Source organism: Miniopterus natalensis, chromosome 11 (assembly GCF_054644295.1).
Source record: "Miniopterus natalensis isolate mMinNat1 chromosome 11, mMinNat1.hap1, whole genome shotgun sequence".
Taxonomy (NCBI): Eukaryota; Metazoa; Chordata; class Mammalia; order Chiroptera; family Miniopteridae; genus Miniopterus; species Miniopterus natalensis.
Window position 1 is genome coordinate 45258715 of NC_142091.1, and position 16834 is coordinate 45275548.

Consider the following 16834-nt stretch of genomic DNA (forward strand, 5'->3'; position numbering starts at 1 on the left):
TCTGAGCCTCTCCGGCCAGTGCACAGGTTCCTAACTTTCCCTGGCTTAGCCGGGGTGGCCAGCTTCCCCGACACCTGCACTCCCTGGCATCCCTGCTCGTAGAACCCACTTTCCTCCGAGCCAGTGTTTCCTAAACTTGAGTCATCTGCACACGACCCTCACAATTCCCGCCACGTCTGTGTGCCACCTGTCCATTTATTGATTTACTATTCTCTGATTTGACTAGCAAGGGGCCAGAAGGCCAGGGTCCAAATCCCAGCTCTGCCATTTACCAGCTTCGTGTTGTTGGGCAAGTTCCTTACCCCGTCTGTGCCTCAGTTTCCCCATCTGTATAACAGGGATAATAATAGTCACTACTCAGGGGTTGATGTGAGGTCTAAATGAGATACTGTGGGTAAAGTATCAGAACAGCACCTCCTACACAGTAAGCACTCAGTAAGTACTAACTACTCTTATCATCACATTAATTTAAAAAGGAAACTGTAGCCCAACCAGCATGGCTCAGCGGTTGAGCATCGACCTAGGATCCAGGATATCCCGGTTCGATTCCCGGTCAGGGCACATGCCTGGTTTGTGGGCTCGATCCCCAGTCGGGAGCGTTCAGGGCGCAGCCAATCAATGACTCTCTCATCATTGATGTTTCTGTCTCTCTCCCTTCCTGTCTCTGAAGTCAATAAAGATATAAAAAATAAACTAAAATAAATAAAAAATAAAAATCAGTACCACTTATACACAAATAGAGAAGAGTTGCAAAACTGAATTAAATGAAAATAGTTATTAAATTCTAACTATTGCCTGACAAAATTTCTGGGTCCAAGGCTTGCTCTCATTTTGTCAAGAAAGGAGATGAGCAAGTGTCCAAAAGGTGGAGAAAGCACTCCAGGCTCAGACCAGATGCATACTTGTCCCAATTTGCCTGCGACTCCCATTCTAGACCTGAGAGGTCCTGCAGCACCCCTCATTCCTGGGTACCTCAGATGGAAGCTTTCTCCTTGCTAAGGACCATAAGGAACTTAAATGGGAACAACATTCTGATGTGAGTTTGCGTGCTTAGGCTGAGTCAGTATCCCACTTATCAGTATCTTGCAGCCCACACCATGGGCCACACAGAACCAGCCTGCCTCTGAGGGCCAAGCCTCCAAATTCCATAAACATGGAAAGGCCATCATGCATGTGCCTGATGACTGTTCCCAAAGAAAACCACATTTGCAAATGCTTAACAAGAGGAATGATAATTAAACTGTTGCACAGCTAAAATTATTCTAGGTTAGACAACTGTTGCAAAATCATGCTTTGAAGGTCTTTAATGACATGGGAAAATGATCATGATAGAATATTCACTTAAAAAAGCAGACTAAGATGTACTTCATTAGGTAAGTGGATAAATAAGCTGTAGTCCATCCGACAATGGAATATTATTCAGTGCTAGAAAAAAATTGAGCTACCAAGCCATAAAAAGACATGGAGGAAACTTAAATGCGTATTACTAAGTGAAAGAAGCCAATCTGAAGAGGGTACATACTATATGATTCTAATTATATGGCATTCTGGAAAAGGCAAAACTATAGAGGCAGTAAAAAGATCAGTGCTTGCTACAGGATAGGAGAGGAAGAGGGATGAATAGGGGAGCACAGAGGATTTTTAAGGCAATGAAAATACTCTAGGATGCTATGATGGTGAATACGTCATTATACAAGTCATAATAGGTACAGCACCAAGAACGAACCCTAATGAAACTATGGGCTTTGGATAATAATGGTGCCCATGCAGGCTCATCAGTCATAACGGTTGCCCTACTCTGGAGGATGTTGATAATGGGGAGGCTATGCAGGAGTGGGGGCGGGGGCTATATAGGAATTCTGTACCTTCTATTCAACATTGTTGTGAACTTAAAAAATACTATAAAAAATTAAGTGTTTAAAATTTTTTTAAAAGCAGACTCTAAAACCACACATAGTAAGACCCTAGTTTTATAAAATATAGAGACATATAAAGAAAGAAACACATCATATTGTTAATAATATTTATCTCTGATCAAAAGGACTCTGGAGGGATTTTTAAAATTTCGATGCATTTATTTCCAAATTTCTTACTTACACTAATTTCTATATTTTCCAAGAAAGTTTAACAAAGAACATTCATGACTTTTATTACCAGGAAAATTTTTGAGTAAAAATTATAAATAAAAAATACCAGGAAGGAACTAACCAGAGCTGATTGTGCCCGGTCTTCACAGACTGGTTTTCACATCTGTGGCCAACTGGGAGAGGGGTCTTCTGTCTGGCTGACTGTCACCTGCTTCCCTTCTCCCCTGGAGAGGGCCCTCACAGAGAAGGCAGGGCTCTTCCAAGGTCACTTTGCCTCTGCTAAGGCTCTGGGTCTGAAGACCCATCCAGTGGAGGTACCCTGGGCTGTCGCCTGAACTCAGAGTCTGGCCTCCAAGGTCCACAGGGCAAGCACAATACTCCCTCTCCCTCTCCCTTTTCTTCATTTTTCCATCATTTGGACTGTGACACATGGTAACTGCCCCGAGAGCCAGGTGACTAACTAGAGGCAGGGTGACATCTAACACAGGGAGTGCCTGCTTTGGACCGAGGCAGCCTGAGCTGGAATCCCTGCTCACCACCTGCCTGCTCTGTGCCCTTGGGCGTCACTTCACCTCTTTTGGCAGTAGTGTCCTTGTCCCTATCACAAGGACTAAATTAAATAATGGTTCTAGCATAGATTTTGGCACAAGGTAGGAACTCAATATACGTCAATTTTCTCTCCTCCTTCCTCTTACATTTACTACACAAGAACTCAGTTCTCTCTCCCTCCCCTGACTCACAGAGCTCCCCAGGGGGCAGGGACAGAGTCTGGGGGCTCCCGGACCTCTCCTCCCCATCCATCATGCCCGGTGCCTCATCAGGCAGCAAACAGAATCTCTCTGCTGACTGTCAAGCCACAGAGAGGACGGCTGAGGGGCAGCCCAGTGGCTTCATGGGGCTGTGGCAGGGTAGGGAGGGGGTGGATTACTTGAGATCCCCACCTTGCATCCTCTCAAGCCAGAGTGGAAGAATCTGATCATTATAAACCCAGGCCCTTGTTTAACCAGAATACACTTTATAAGCATTTTGCCCATTCCTTCATAAGAAAAACATAGCGACCCTGAGCATGGAACACTCCTGCATCACTCTGGGGCAGGACACGCAGTGGAGAATGAGACAGGTCTCCACCCTCGGGGGCTCAGTCTCTGCTCCTGCTGGGCATGGGGGTGCATCCATCCACCTTTATTACCAAGACTTAGAGGAAAGGACAGGGAATATTTGGGAGACCGAGAACTGTACATGCAGCTCAGCCCACCAGGCACAGACTCGAGCTTCCTCTCACAGGCACAGGGAACCCCTCAGGCTGACACTGGGAGCCCCCCGGGGCTTAGTTTCAAGTGGGAGGTATTACTCGGTCCTAACTACCCTTATCGTCATCCAAGCTACTAAATCCCCCGTTCTGTCACTTGGTGGTTGGGTGGCCTTGGCAAGTCACCTACATCCCCTAGTCCTTGTGTCCTCCCTGTGAAGACATGTCCCTCATAGCGTTGAAGGAAAGAGCCCACGACACCACAGGGAGAAAGCCTCAGGTGCAGCACTGCTAGAGCCGGTGCCCTGGTACCAAGCAGAGATGAGCAGAGCTTGAGGTGGTGCTTCAGGGCCGAGCCGCCAGAGATGGCCAGCCTGGGATCAAATGCCAGCTGTGCCATGTCTCTGTGCAAAAATGTCCCCACCTACAAGACGAGGGTAGTGATAACGATCCCTGCTGTATAGGGCTGTAGAAGTCTTGAATTACTACATGGGACGTGCTTAGAACAGTGTTTCATGCGTAGTAAGAACAGCGTGTTTGCTTTTTTTCTTCCGGGGAAACGTGTTGGTGCGAATCATTGATCATGCAATTGGCACATGATCATACCTCCCAGATGATCTTAGAGAGAATGCAGGAATGTCCTCCTTACTACCAAGTACACAGGAAGGCACACCGGCTGTGTATACACACACACACACACACACACACACCACTGAATCATGGACTAAACAAACATAACAACAGTAACTGTTTTGTCCATTAGGTCAAAGCTCACAAGACATACTCAAAGCAGAAATGTGCTCACACTCGCATTTGTGATTAAGGGGCAGGGGCACTGGAGTTGGAGTCATACCAACTTGGATTAGGGCCCTAGCTCTGCTTTTCCTTAGGAGTCTGATCTTAGGCAAGTCACTTAACCTGAGTTTCCTCCCATAAAAGTGTTGGGGTGAGGTTGGGGGAGTTAACTCCACCTGTTTCACCAGCCTGGCATTGCCCTCTGGTGGGATGACATAACCCTTAGCAGGCCCTAACTCCCTAATGCTCCCACCCTGGGAAGCTTCCCTTTTTTTCCTGCAGGAGACCTAACACAGGCAACCCCGTGGGCTGCTTAACTTCCCACTGCGACCCCCAAAGAGCAGCCTGAAAAGTGTTAAGAGAATAGCAGCTGTGTAGCTCTGGGAGGCAGGAGTGCTGGCCAGGGGTGCCAGACCCACTCTGTTGACTCAAACTGCGGAGCATCTCTAGGCTTTACAACTTGTAACCCGGCAGGAGGAAGCAGGATGCTAGGCCCCCTCTGGCCTTTCTTTAGGAGAAATCCAGCCTCAGTGCCGCTCATTCTAGAAACAGATTTGACACCAAGCTCCTGGAGGTGAGCAGGGCTTGGGGCACAGACTAGGCACACACCCTCTAGGGAGCAGGGAAAGGGCACAGGGGCCAAAGTTGGAAATAGGAGAGATGGGGACAGAGATAAAAACACAGGACACAGGACACAGGACACAGGACACAGGACAGGAGAGGCAGGAACAGAAACACAGGACAGGAGAGGCAGGAACAGAAACACAGGACAGGAGAGGCAGGAACAGAAACAGTGCAGGTCAAGGATGGAGACAGGGCTGGGCTAACACAGGGACTGAGGGGGATAGGGGCTGGCATGGGGTGGGTGGTTGGGGGGCAGAGAGAGGCATAGTAAACACAGCCAGGCTGGGAAAGAAGGGCGGGGGGTGCAGGCGGAGCAGGCTCGCATAATCTGGGGACGCTCTATTGTCCCAAAGGGGCGCACAGGAAATCTGGGGGTGGGGATCTCCCACATTTTCACCCTAACCTGTGTGTTTTCCAACAGCAAGCAAAAGCAGCACAATTTAGTTAAGTTAGGACTGGCAAGATTCACTTCTTATTGAAAAATTAGGACACAAAAATAGTCAGCTGAAATGTCACCCAACAAAGCCAACACCCCTGGAAAGTAAAGTCAAGCGCCCCTCCCAGCACCCTGTACCTTTAAGGAGGAGACGCTTCCCTCCGCTTCCCAGCTGAAGAGGCAGGTTATTCTTGGATATAGCACGACTTACCTAAAACTGAGTTATTCCCTCTTCCTCCTCTGGCCAGCCTCTCTTCACTCTGGGGAGCTTTTACCATTTAAGGTCAATGTTACATCTGGCTCCGGAGCTCGGAGCTGAGAAGCCTCTGGCTGTGGAGCCTGGGCTGCCCGCCTCCTCTGAGGGGCTGGGACTTAGAGCCCAGAGCTCCTCCGGGAGCCCCCTCTGGCCCGGCTCAGGGCCTATGGGCAGGGGAAGCTGACCGGGCCAGCCCAGGGCAGGCTGGACCTGTGAGGCAGCAACTCACCCTGGGGCCCTCCCATGGGTACCCACACAGCACATGGCAATGCCCATGGGCATCTCGTGTCGCTGGGCACTGTCCTGGCCAGCTGGGGACCAAGGGAACTCTGCAGATCTGCCTCCCAGCCTGAACTCCTCAGCAAGCATGTGAGCCAGGACAGGACCCTGGCCCTGCGCCAGGAGAAACTGGGAACATTTCCTGTCTCGGACTTGCGGGTGGGGGCCACTCCCACCTTAAACACTTGAGATTACCAGAGAGAAGGGCCGGGGAGATTCAGCTAATCCGAGACCTGGCAACAGTCCCAGGGGCTTTAATCCCTGTTCCCCTGTCCCACAGCCCTGTCGTCTTAACATGGTGCAGCCCCAGTCTCCTCGTCTCTAAAGTGGGAATGATAGTGATGACACTTAACTCATAGGGTTGTAGGAGAACTAAGTGAAATAATATTGGAAGGCGTAGCACAGTGCCAGCATCTCATAGGCGCCAATCAGCACAGGTTTGTTTCCTGCTCTTTCCCAGACACGGGTGAGGAAGGGCTGCCCCTTTCCTGGAAGTCCATACCCTGTCCTTACCCTCCTCACCTCCCTTGGGTACACTGCCCACCTAGAGCCAAGGTCACGGAGCTCCAGGCTCTGGGAGAGTCACTTGGGGGCTCTAGACTTCTTTGGAGGTTAGAGGCAGCTCAGAGAGGCCCTGGGTAGGGTTCCCAGATAAAATACAGGACACACACTTAAATATGAATTTCAGATAAGCAATACATAACTTTTTTAGTATAAATATACCCAAATATTGCATGGGACATACACTAAAAAAAAATGTGTGTTTTTTAATCTAAAATTCCAATTTAACTGCATGTCTTATATTTTAATTTGCTAAATCTGGCAACTCTAGCCTTGGGCCATCACATGTCATCCAGAATATATATTCACCAGTAGAGCTCTCAGGATTGGTGCTGCAAGGCCTGTGGCCTCAGGTCTTCCTGGTGACAGCTGCCTGACCCTACGTAGTTCTTATCCCCAGCTTCTGGCCATGGGTCAGTCACCCCAGGCATGACAAGCTTCCCCCACCCACCCTGGCCTACTGTGCCTTCACCCCTGCCCTTCCACAGGCATCTAGTCCTGGATTATCTCTCCTTCTTGGTTATTATGAGAGAAATTCCTGATGGGAATGCCATGCATGCTGTTACACCCATAAATAATTGTGGTTTTGTAGATGGAACCAGAGGAGACTGTCCTGGGCACTAATCACTCTTTGCTCAGGCGTCTACACCAACCATCTACAGGGTACAGGCTCCCACTGGCAAAGCCACATAGTGGTAACTACTAGAATTGCAGGTATCAAACTCTAGCATTGTTTCTCCAACTTCATTGTGCACTAGAATCCCCAAGTGTGAAGCTTCTTGGACCCTCTTCCAGAAATGCTAATTCCACAGATCTAAAGTGGGACCCAGGAATCTGCATTTTAATTCAGGCCCTCTGGTGATTCCTATGCTGTTAGTCCAAGGACTCCACTTGGGGAATGATGCTCCAAAGACTGATCTTGTGAATCCAGCAGGAGTTACTACAGAGACAACTAGAAACATAGGTCGAAATGGAACAGACGGGTTCGTGTGCATGTGAGGAAGGGTGTGTGTATGTGTATGTGTGTGTGTGTACAAACTGTATATTGAGCACCGGCTTTGTTTCAACCACTATATTAGATGCTCTACGTGTATGCATGTATGTATCCTCACAAGTGCCCTATGAAATAGAATTATTGAATGTTTCCATCAAACATAAATGTGAGCCCTGGCCAGGTGGCTCAGTTGGTTGGAGCATCTTCCCATATACCAAAAGGTTGCAGGTCCGATTCCCCGTTGGGGCACACACTTGGGTTTAAGGTTTAATCCCTGGTCGAAGCACATCTGGGAGGCAACTGATTGATGTTTCTCTCTCTCTCCCCCCTTCCTCTCTCTAAAAAAAAAATTTTTTTTAAATCAATAAAAACATGTCCTCAGGTGAGGATTTTAAAAAATTAAAAAATAAATAAAATAAATAAAACTGAGACTTGAAGAGGTGAAACAATTCACCTGATGTTCTGGAGCCAGTAAGTGTGAACTTAGGTTGCTTGGCCCTAAAGCTCTTTCCCCTGTACCACATGTCCTCCCATTCAGCCAGGGTTTCTTAAACCAGGGTCCATGGATAGCCTTCAGGGTTCTCTGAGCCAACTAAAATAGTCTTCAAAACACTGTGTGATTTCAGTTTTTCATGTGTATAGGCCCATAGCTTTCACCAGACTCACAAAGAGGTCACCAAAAAAAGTTTAAAATCACTTCATTAACACAAGCATTTCATGAAACACATCACTGGTGGGTGTGTGGAATGGAACAAGCTCTACAGAAAGCAATTCAGTGTCATCAAGATTATAAGGCTGATATCCTTTGACCCAGTTCCACTTCTAAGAATTTATTCTACAAACACACTCCCACACTTGGGAAATGATGAACGAACAAGATTATTCATTGCAGCTTTGACATAAAAGCAAATAGATTGGAAAGAACATAAATGTCCACCAATTGGGGACCATAAAAGATGATGGGCTATAGATGCAACAAAGGACAAGGAAGCTCTTTGGGTGCTGATGTGAAAATCTCCCAAGATATGTAGTTAAGTGGAAAAAGTAAGGTAATGTAACCGCATATAAATATACACACGAATATACTTATATTCACACATACACACTCACAAGTCTATATATGTATGTGCACACAATTTCACTAAAATCAGCACAAGAAGCAAATAATGTTAACATTAGCTGCCCATGGGGAGGAAACCTGGCGGAGGGAAAGAGTATTCACTGTCCATTTATACACTTAATTTTTGACTCATAAGCATAAATCATACATTTATATTCAAAGATAAATAATGAAGCAAAAACATTGCTGTGGACAGGGATTTCATTAATTCATCTTTCAGCACCACTTCCTCTAAATGTCAGAGTATTGGTGTGAGCCTGACTAAAGGGTATTTGTTTTTTATACTTTTTATTTGGGATAATCACAGACTCATGGGAAGTTGCAGGAATAGTACCAAGAGTTCCATGTGCCCTTCACCCAGCTTCCCCCCCCAGGGGCAACCTCTTACACGGCTGTTGTATAGTATCGAAACCAGGGAGTCAGCATTGGTCCATTACTGTTAACTAGGCTATAGGTTTTATTCTAAAGGTGTTTTTTTAAAGAATAGTTTATTAATTTTTAGAGAGAGAGGAAAGGAGAGAGAGAGAAACATCAATGTGAGAGTGAAACATCAATCGACTGCCTCCTGCACACCTCCCACTGGGGATCGAGTCTGAAACCCTGGCATGCGCCCCTGACCTGGAATCGAACCCGCAACCTCCTGGTGCATGGGATGATGCCCAACTAACTGAGCCACACCAGCCAGGGCTAAAGGTTATTTTGTAAATATAGCTCCCTTGCTGCTCACTTAGTCACTTAAAATGTTTACTGAGAACCTTTAGTACGCCAGACATCGTGTTGGATAATGGGATGTGGTAGGGACATCTCAGACCCATCCCTGCCTTCATGGGGTGTAGACTAGTGAAGGGGACCCCTTTATTCAGTGGGAATAGCGTTACAGAAGCCCAGGATCCAGCAGTGCACAAGGAGTGCTGACCACAGCTCTAAAAAAGGGAACTGTGACCCTTGCTGTCCTGGTTGTGGAGCTTCACAGCTTTCCTGAAGCTGACTTTCAGTCCTTAAAAGAGCATGAGCAATTACTTGGGCTATAATTATCCCCATTCCTGGAGCCACACAAGGATTTGGCTTCACTCTACCCAAATCATCAGCTCATCACTCAGGCCCATCAGAGACAATCATGTGTCCTCAACATAAAAACAGTGGGCCAGTGGAGCCCCACTGGCACACAGCTCAGGGAGTCTCGCCCCACAGGCCATTTGACTCAAGGCCAGGGGATAAATGGAAAAGTCCCAGGCTAAAAGCACATCCTAAGACCAAGGGAAGCCAAGCCAGGAGAAGCAGCATCTTGCCAAGAGCACTGCCAGCTCGGGGACTGATGCTGAGATGACTGCACTGGGAGTTTTGACTTCCCTGCCCCATTTATGCTTAAGGACTCTGTGAAGCCTAGCATTTAGTAGGCCCTGGAGGAATAAGTGGACAAATCAGTGGACAAATCAGCAGGAATTGCATCCAGGTGACAGTGACAGGTGCCATTTACTGAACATGGTGCCAAGCACTGTGTCAGCTACCTAACATATAAGGTCTAGTTCAGTTCTCACCAAAGTCATGTGATGTTGGGCTTCTCACCCCCATGTCTTAGATGAGGAATCTGAGACTTGGAGAAGTCAAGGAGCTGACAAGTGTCTCAGGTTGTCAGCCCGTATCTTTCTGATTCTAGAGTCCAGGTTCAGGTTCAAGACAGCAGACTGGGAGCATAAGGTGTCTCCTTTTCCTCCCAGGATCCCATTAAAATGATAGCAAAGGCCCGGCCAGGTGTGGCTCAGTGGTTGAGCGTTGACCTAGGATCCAGGAGATCACTGTTCAATTCCTGGTCAGGGCACATGCCCGGCTTGCGGGCTCGATCCCGTCAGAGGTGTGCAGGAGGCAGCTGATCAATGACTACTTTCTCATCACTGATGTTTTTATCTCTTTCTCTCTCTCTCTCCCTCTCTATGAAATCAATAAAGATATATATATACATATATATGTATATTTTTTAAATGATAGCAAAGGACTCCTGAAGCCCAAATGAATCCTTAGCCACAAAAAGACGGGGTGGGGGCATAAGTGAACACATTTCTGGGACTGGCAAGAGGATAGAGGAGGATACCTAATGAAACCAGGAGGGGGAGGCCCCAGCCTAGCCCTAGACAACCCACAGAGAAGGGGGCTCAGGTGATCGGGTGCCCCAGGGAGGCCCTGAACTTGAAAAGTTAGGTGTGACTGCGACATAAATGAGATGTGGAGCAAACAGAGGGTACAACTGAAAGTCTGTGGACTGCAGGGGCTGAAAAGAAACTACCTCAAGTAGTTTTTGTCTGTAGCGTTTGCAGTCTGACCTACTCAGCCCAGCCCCTCGACAGAGCCTCTGCCGCTACATTCCTGAGCACTGTCCCACTGCCACTCTTGGGCCCGCACCACTTCTCCCTCTAAGAACACCCTCCCAGGTCCACTCTCCACCTCTGGAAACCTTGACCTGTTTGAAGTCATGACTGCTTCAAATGCCAACTCCTCCCCAAAGCAGATCTTTCTTAATGGCCCCACTTCTTCTTTGAAACTCCTGCAGTGCTTAGTTCAATTCAGTGATGCCACCCCAGCCCACCCATGGCACTAACCATGTTCTGCCTTACAGAATAGTTTTACTAATAGCAGCTCACCCAAGCGCACTGACAGCTTGCAAACCACTTTCACACACCTTATGTCATAGATATTACTTTCAGACTCTCAAAAGCATCTGGCCTCGGTTGTCAGGTCTCCTAAGTCACTGGCTACCCTTCGTATCTGTCTCTTGACCTAATAGTCCTAGCTGAGGCCATGAGATAAATATGGTGGCCAGCAGCCTCAGATGCTAGTGTCATTCAACCAGAAGCCTCTTTATTCAGGGGATCCTGACTTTCCATGACCAGGACGCTAGATCTCTTCGAATTCAGCCTATCCTTGTGGTGGTTCTTGTAACAACCATGTCATTCACTTGGCTCATAGAAAACCCATGGTCCACTGAGACTCCCAGATCTTTTTCACAAGAATTGGGTTGTTCCCACCTTTCCCTCCCCTAAGCTATCCTGAGTAACGCTGGAGTCTCAGCCTGTTCTTCAAACACAGGATTTCTGTGCTGGTGCCATGAAACAACAGATTGTTTATCTCACCAAAGGAAGACTCAGACCTTCCTCAGATTCTCCCTTCTGGCTCCACGTAGTTTTTCTTTTGGATGAAAAACGGAAAGAGATGCGAAGCAGAAAAGGATTTTTGAGGTTTGCAAGTTGACATTCCACCATTAAATTAATGCTAACAAAAGCTCAATTTCACTAATCCTGAGAGGAACTTGATCTCCAGATGCACTGGGCTTGCTGGTTCGATGCCTGCACCGTGAGGCCTCGTCTGTAGCTCGGAGTTGGGTATTTTTTTCTTCTTAAAAGACTTTGAAGTTTCAAAGAGCATAGATCACTTTTTAAAAGCAAACCCAAAAAAAGTTTTGTAAGCAGCTTTGTTCAAATGAAGGCTAACTGAATTAAATAGAACAGTCCCCTTTCATAATGATAAAAGAAGAAGAGAGCAGAGCGGGGAGAAAGGGGGGGAGGAGAAGAGGAGGTGGGGTTGCGTTTGTTCTGCTTTGTCTCCCTGGTGTTAACACTGGGCTGCTCCGGAGCTTAGTCCTCAGACCTAGATTCTTCTCTATCCGCACTCACTCTCAAGAGGGTCTTATCTGAGCGCATGATTTTAAATATCACCTATACTCTGAAGACTCTCAAATGTTCATGTCTAGGCCGAGCCTCTCCCTCGAACTCCAAAGTCATATTTCCAACCACCTACTCAACACCTCCTTTTTAGTGTCTCATCAACAACTCCAACTCCAACTCCAACAACCCCCAATACCTGCTCTTTCCTCACTTCTCTCTATCTCAGTAAATGGTAAGTCCACCCTTCAAGCTGCTCAAGCAAAAAACATGAGTCATTCATGATTCCCCTCTTGCTCCCCACAGGCCCCATAGGGAATCCATCAGAAAATTCTGTTGACTCTATCTTCAAAGTATGTCCAGAATCGGACTGTTTTTCACTACTTTTAGCACTCCTACCCTGGTCTAGGCTACCATAATTTCTTGCCATGTTATCAGTGCAGTCGCCTCCTAACTTCTCTCCTTCCCCCACAAAGAAGGCAGAGTGATTCTTTCCAACTATAAGTTAGATCATATCTTGCTTACTTTGCACTATGTACCATACACAGCAATTTGTATGTATCACTTATTCTCAAAACATATTTTCCAAAAATGTTCTGTCTGCATTTTCCAATTAAGAGAATGAAACTTAGAACCATGAAATACCTTATATAAAATCACACAGCTGCTCTATGAAGGAGCTGGACCTGAACACCCCAAGACACATGCTCTTTCTTTTAATCCAGTTGCTGAAGAAGAATTCTGTTTTTCCCCCACAGGACATCTTTTTCTCAAAGTTGCCTGATCAAGTCAATGCAATCTAAAGTCAAGTTCATAAAGCGATCTTAACAAAACCAGGTAAGTAAGAATGAAAAAAAAAAAAAAGCAGGAGGAACAGTGCTGTAGGTCAGTCTTCTTGACAGCAGTTTACCTACCCAATTTGTTCCATTCAATCAGTAAATTTACCCAACTTAGGGTTTAACATGTCAGAAAAACTTTTCAACCAGGTGTCCTGGGGCCACATGAGGATAACACCAACCACATTTTCTCTCCTTTCCCTCTTTTGGATTTTGGGCCTTGTACCGTCATTTATTTATTTTTCACATCATTCTGGGTGCAATGTTCCACAGCCTCAGTACCTCTTTTATTTCAACAATGACAAAAACTGGACAAACAAATATCTGAGCACATCCTCCAAACATGGAGAAATGTCTATGCTTCAGAATTCGCAAATGCCCCATTCAATCCATTTGTTTTTGTAACCTTGAACTTTCACATTTAAAATAAACCATGTACTAGACAAAAGAATTCACTTTGGATCTGAGCCTTCCTTTGTGATCTTCCTTCCTCCATCTGGATTAAAAGCAAAAGACATCTTAAAGCATCAAGGCCTGTTTGGGATTCTCCAAAAGCTAGTTTTGATGGGTGCTAGGGACCTCCCTTGTCTTTCCTGGGTGGAAACAATGCCTGTTATTTTTCTTTCTGAATGGTGAAAGCATTCTGGGAATGAAAGCTGCAGAGCAGGACCCTGGGGTGGGGCACATGGGTGACAGGTTCCCCAAGAACAGCAAGGGCCTAAGCAGAGGGTACCCCCTCGAAGGTGCATAGCTTTGGCAGCCACCTTGGCTCTGCATGTAGGCGGTCATCCCACAGCCCATGGGAACTTGTTTGTGCTTTAAATGTGGGTGTAGGGATTTGGGGTAAGGATTCTAGTGAGCTAAATATGTGATGTGATCCAAAAAGGCCTTGAGAAAAGGTAGCAAATGCTACTAAGACAGGGCAGACTACAAGAAGTGAAGAGGTAAAGTTCACCAAAGTGCAGAACCAGACTTAATACCAGTTTGCGATCAAGCCCCCAACAGCAGAGAGCACAGAGAAAGCACAATAGGATCTCAGGGGCTACAGCTAAAAGGACTTCCCAGGCAGGGAGAGGATGGGATCTGTAGGGTCAGTGGAGGAGAGCGGGAGAGGAAGGGTTCTACTCTTCTAGAAGTCTGAAGACCCACCAGAGTCCTTAGGGAACATGACACATGCTGCAGAGAATGGTCTCTGGCCTGAGCAGGGACCCAAAGCCACAGCTTACTATCCACAGCTTAATATTCATCTGCTTATTCATTCAACAAATGTGTGTCTTTTTTACCTCCTCCTAACTGGCCAGTGTGAAATGGAGGTTTTGGAATCCCCCAAATACCTACAACTTCTTTCAAAAAAATAGTCCATGCAATTACTTTGCAAAAGATTGCTAGTATGTTTTAAACAGGGAAACAAGATGAGAACACCAATTCCTCAAAGCATGAGAACAATTTGTTCCAAGAAGGAGATGGTGAGTCCTTGGTGCAGAAGTGGAGAGGAGAGCTTAGGACAGAAATGTTCGGTTTTGACAGGTGCCCTCTCCAGCTGGGAGCTGCAGGAACAGCCTGAGGCTGCAAGAGGAGCTAGCGACCAGCCACAGTACGGAGCCACAGGAGTGTTGAAGGGGCACCCGTGTTGTTCAGGTGTCCGTCTTCCGCCATGAAGCCTCAGGCTCAGTGGCCGCTCACCACGCCCCGTCATCAGGGATGGTTCCTGGTTAATTTAAGTCAGTCACAGATCCCATTCTCCTTTCTAGCTATGCGCTTAGGCGGGTCACCAAACCTGGCCAATGAGATGGGAAGGCAACTTCTGCTGAGGGGGTTCTGGGAGAGGTCTCCTTCCTACAAAGGAAGAGATATAGGAAGAGACCATCCCCTCTTGCTCTGCACATTGTGGGGTCCGGCTGTGATGCCTCCGCTGCAGCAGGCTTTTTGCTAGCAGTCTGAGGCCAAGCTTGAAATAGTACTAGGAGGCAGAGCTAGGGCTCTGAGGTTGGGACCAACCTGCCTCTGGGTTCCTAATTTTCTGAGATAATGATTGTCTTGATTGTTTAGGACACTTTGGATTGAGTTCCTATTAAATTGCACCAAAAGCATTCTAATTACTAGAAGGAACTTCTTAAAACCCCCAAATCGGTGTATGACAAATGTGAAATCAGAGAGAGAAATTTTTATTCTAGCAAGAGCTGCTGCTAGAAATCCTTCTAGGGACAGGACTACTTTATTGAGAAAAAAACACCTGAGAATTGTTGGGGTGGAAAGTGGAGTTTTAAAGATCTGTGTGTTAGCTGGAAAAGAGGTGTCAGATGGAATTGCTCTGCACAGTGAAGGAGAAGGAAACTTCTGGGTACTCTGGAGGAAGACATGACAGAAATAGGAGATAAAAGTCAACAGGAAGGCTTTGGGGTGAGTGATGTGACCCCTCTCCCTCTGCTAGGTTCACAGAGGGAGAGGGCTGAATTGTGCGTTCAGGTTGGCATCTGCGTCAGGACGGCTCACACAGTCACAACAGCCCAGAAACAGAAGCACCAGGAGAATTTGCTGTAGACTTGGGGAGTGCTTTGGACTTTGGGATTTGGGATTGGGAACAATCTTTTCCAGAGTTCAAATACTAAGAAGGCCCCAGATGACAACTAGGTTACAGGGGCCAGCTTGTCGCCCTGTTTGAGGAGGAGGCCAAAGGCTTAATCAAGGCCTCTCTATGTTGCAGATCATCAGTAAAGATGCAAAGATCCAAGATAGTATGAAGGAAAAAATGTAAAACAACTCGGTCCAATGTCCAGCATTTGAAGAATGAAGCATCCCTGAGATATGGAGTAGCTGGAGCCACCACATAGATGTAGGGCCATTCCTGAAGAACCATCAATGATCAACCTAGTAAGTGTGGGACAGTGTGAGCCAAGCTGCCACTGGCTCTGGGAGAAGAGGGTGGTCATTGTCCCCTTGCTCTGGCCTGGTCAATGGGAAGTGCACCACTGGCCTAGACCTTGTATCTGGGATATAACAAGGGGTCTGCTGAGATTGTCTCCAAATCTGCCCACCACTCCCATTCCTGCTATTTCATGGGAAAAACAATGGAACTGTTAGAAGAGACCCAAGTAGCATTTCTAGGGATGACAGAAGACCCCAAGGGGCACAGAACCTGCTGGTACTTTCCAATCTTTCTTGCAACTGAAGCCTGGGTCTTGGACAATGTGGGAGGCTTTGGGGAAGAAACTCTGGCTACAGGAATCAGGCTGGAAGATGGAATTCACAGCCTCAGACTCTAGCACCTGAATAAGTGCACACCTGGAAAACAAGCCTACCCGAACTTGACTTGATCTGACCAAGAGGCCTGAGCATGGAGCAGGATGGAGAACGTGCCCAGCCAAAGCTACACATCTAGGCAGGACCCATAACAGAACTCCTGGCTCCCGGTTACCTGCCTGAAATTCCAGCTGTTGCTGACTTGTGCGCCCTTGTCCTCAAGCTCAACACTTGAAATGCATCACTAACTTACTTTAGACCCATGCCATTGAGGGACATGAAAGGCCTTTAACAGTTCTAGGCAGAGCAGTCCTTCCTCATTTCTCTTCTGATTCCAGACCCTGACTTCCTACCAGATAGCGTCTCAAAGGGCCCCGCAGATGTGCCCAGACACTTCCTGAGTGTCTCCCAGCCACTATCAGCTGGCCGCCATTGCTTCCCCAAAGGTCTGGGATCTCAGATATGAGCTTATAGGCTCACCAGATGGGGCCAAGGCCAGCCTTCAAGAAGTAATGGCGGGGCACTTGCTTTCCCTCTGAGCTCTGCTCACCATCTTTCCACCATTCTAGGATTTTCTCAAGGGTGTACAGCTAGTTTAGGTGGGACATGAGTAAGCATTTTAAGCGTCATTAGTTGTATATTATAATGCACATTTTGAAAAATAAAATTTCCAGAAAAGGCAAAATTTTAGAATCCATTTTAGA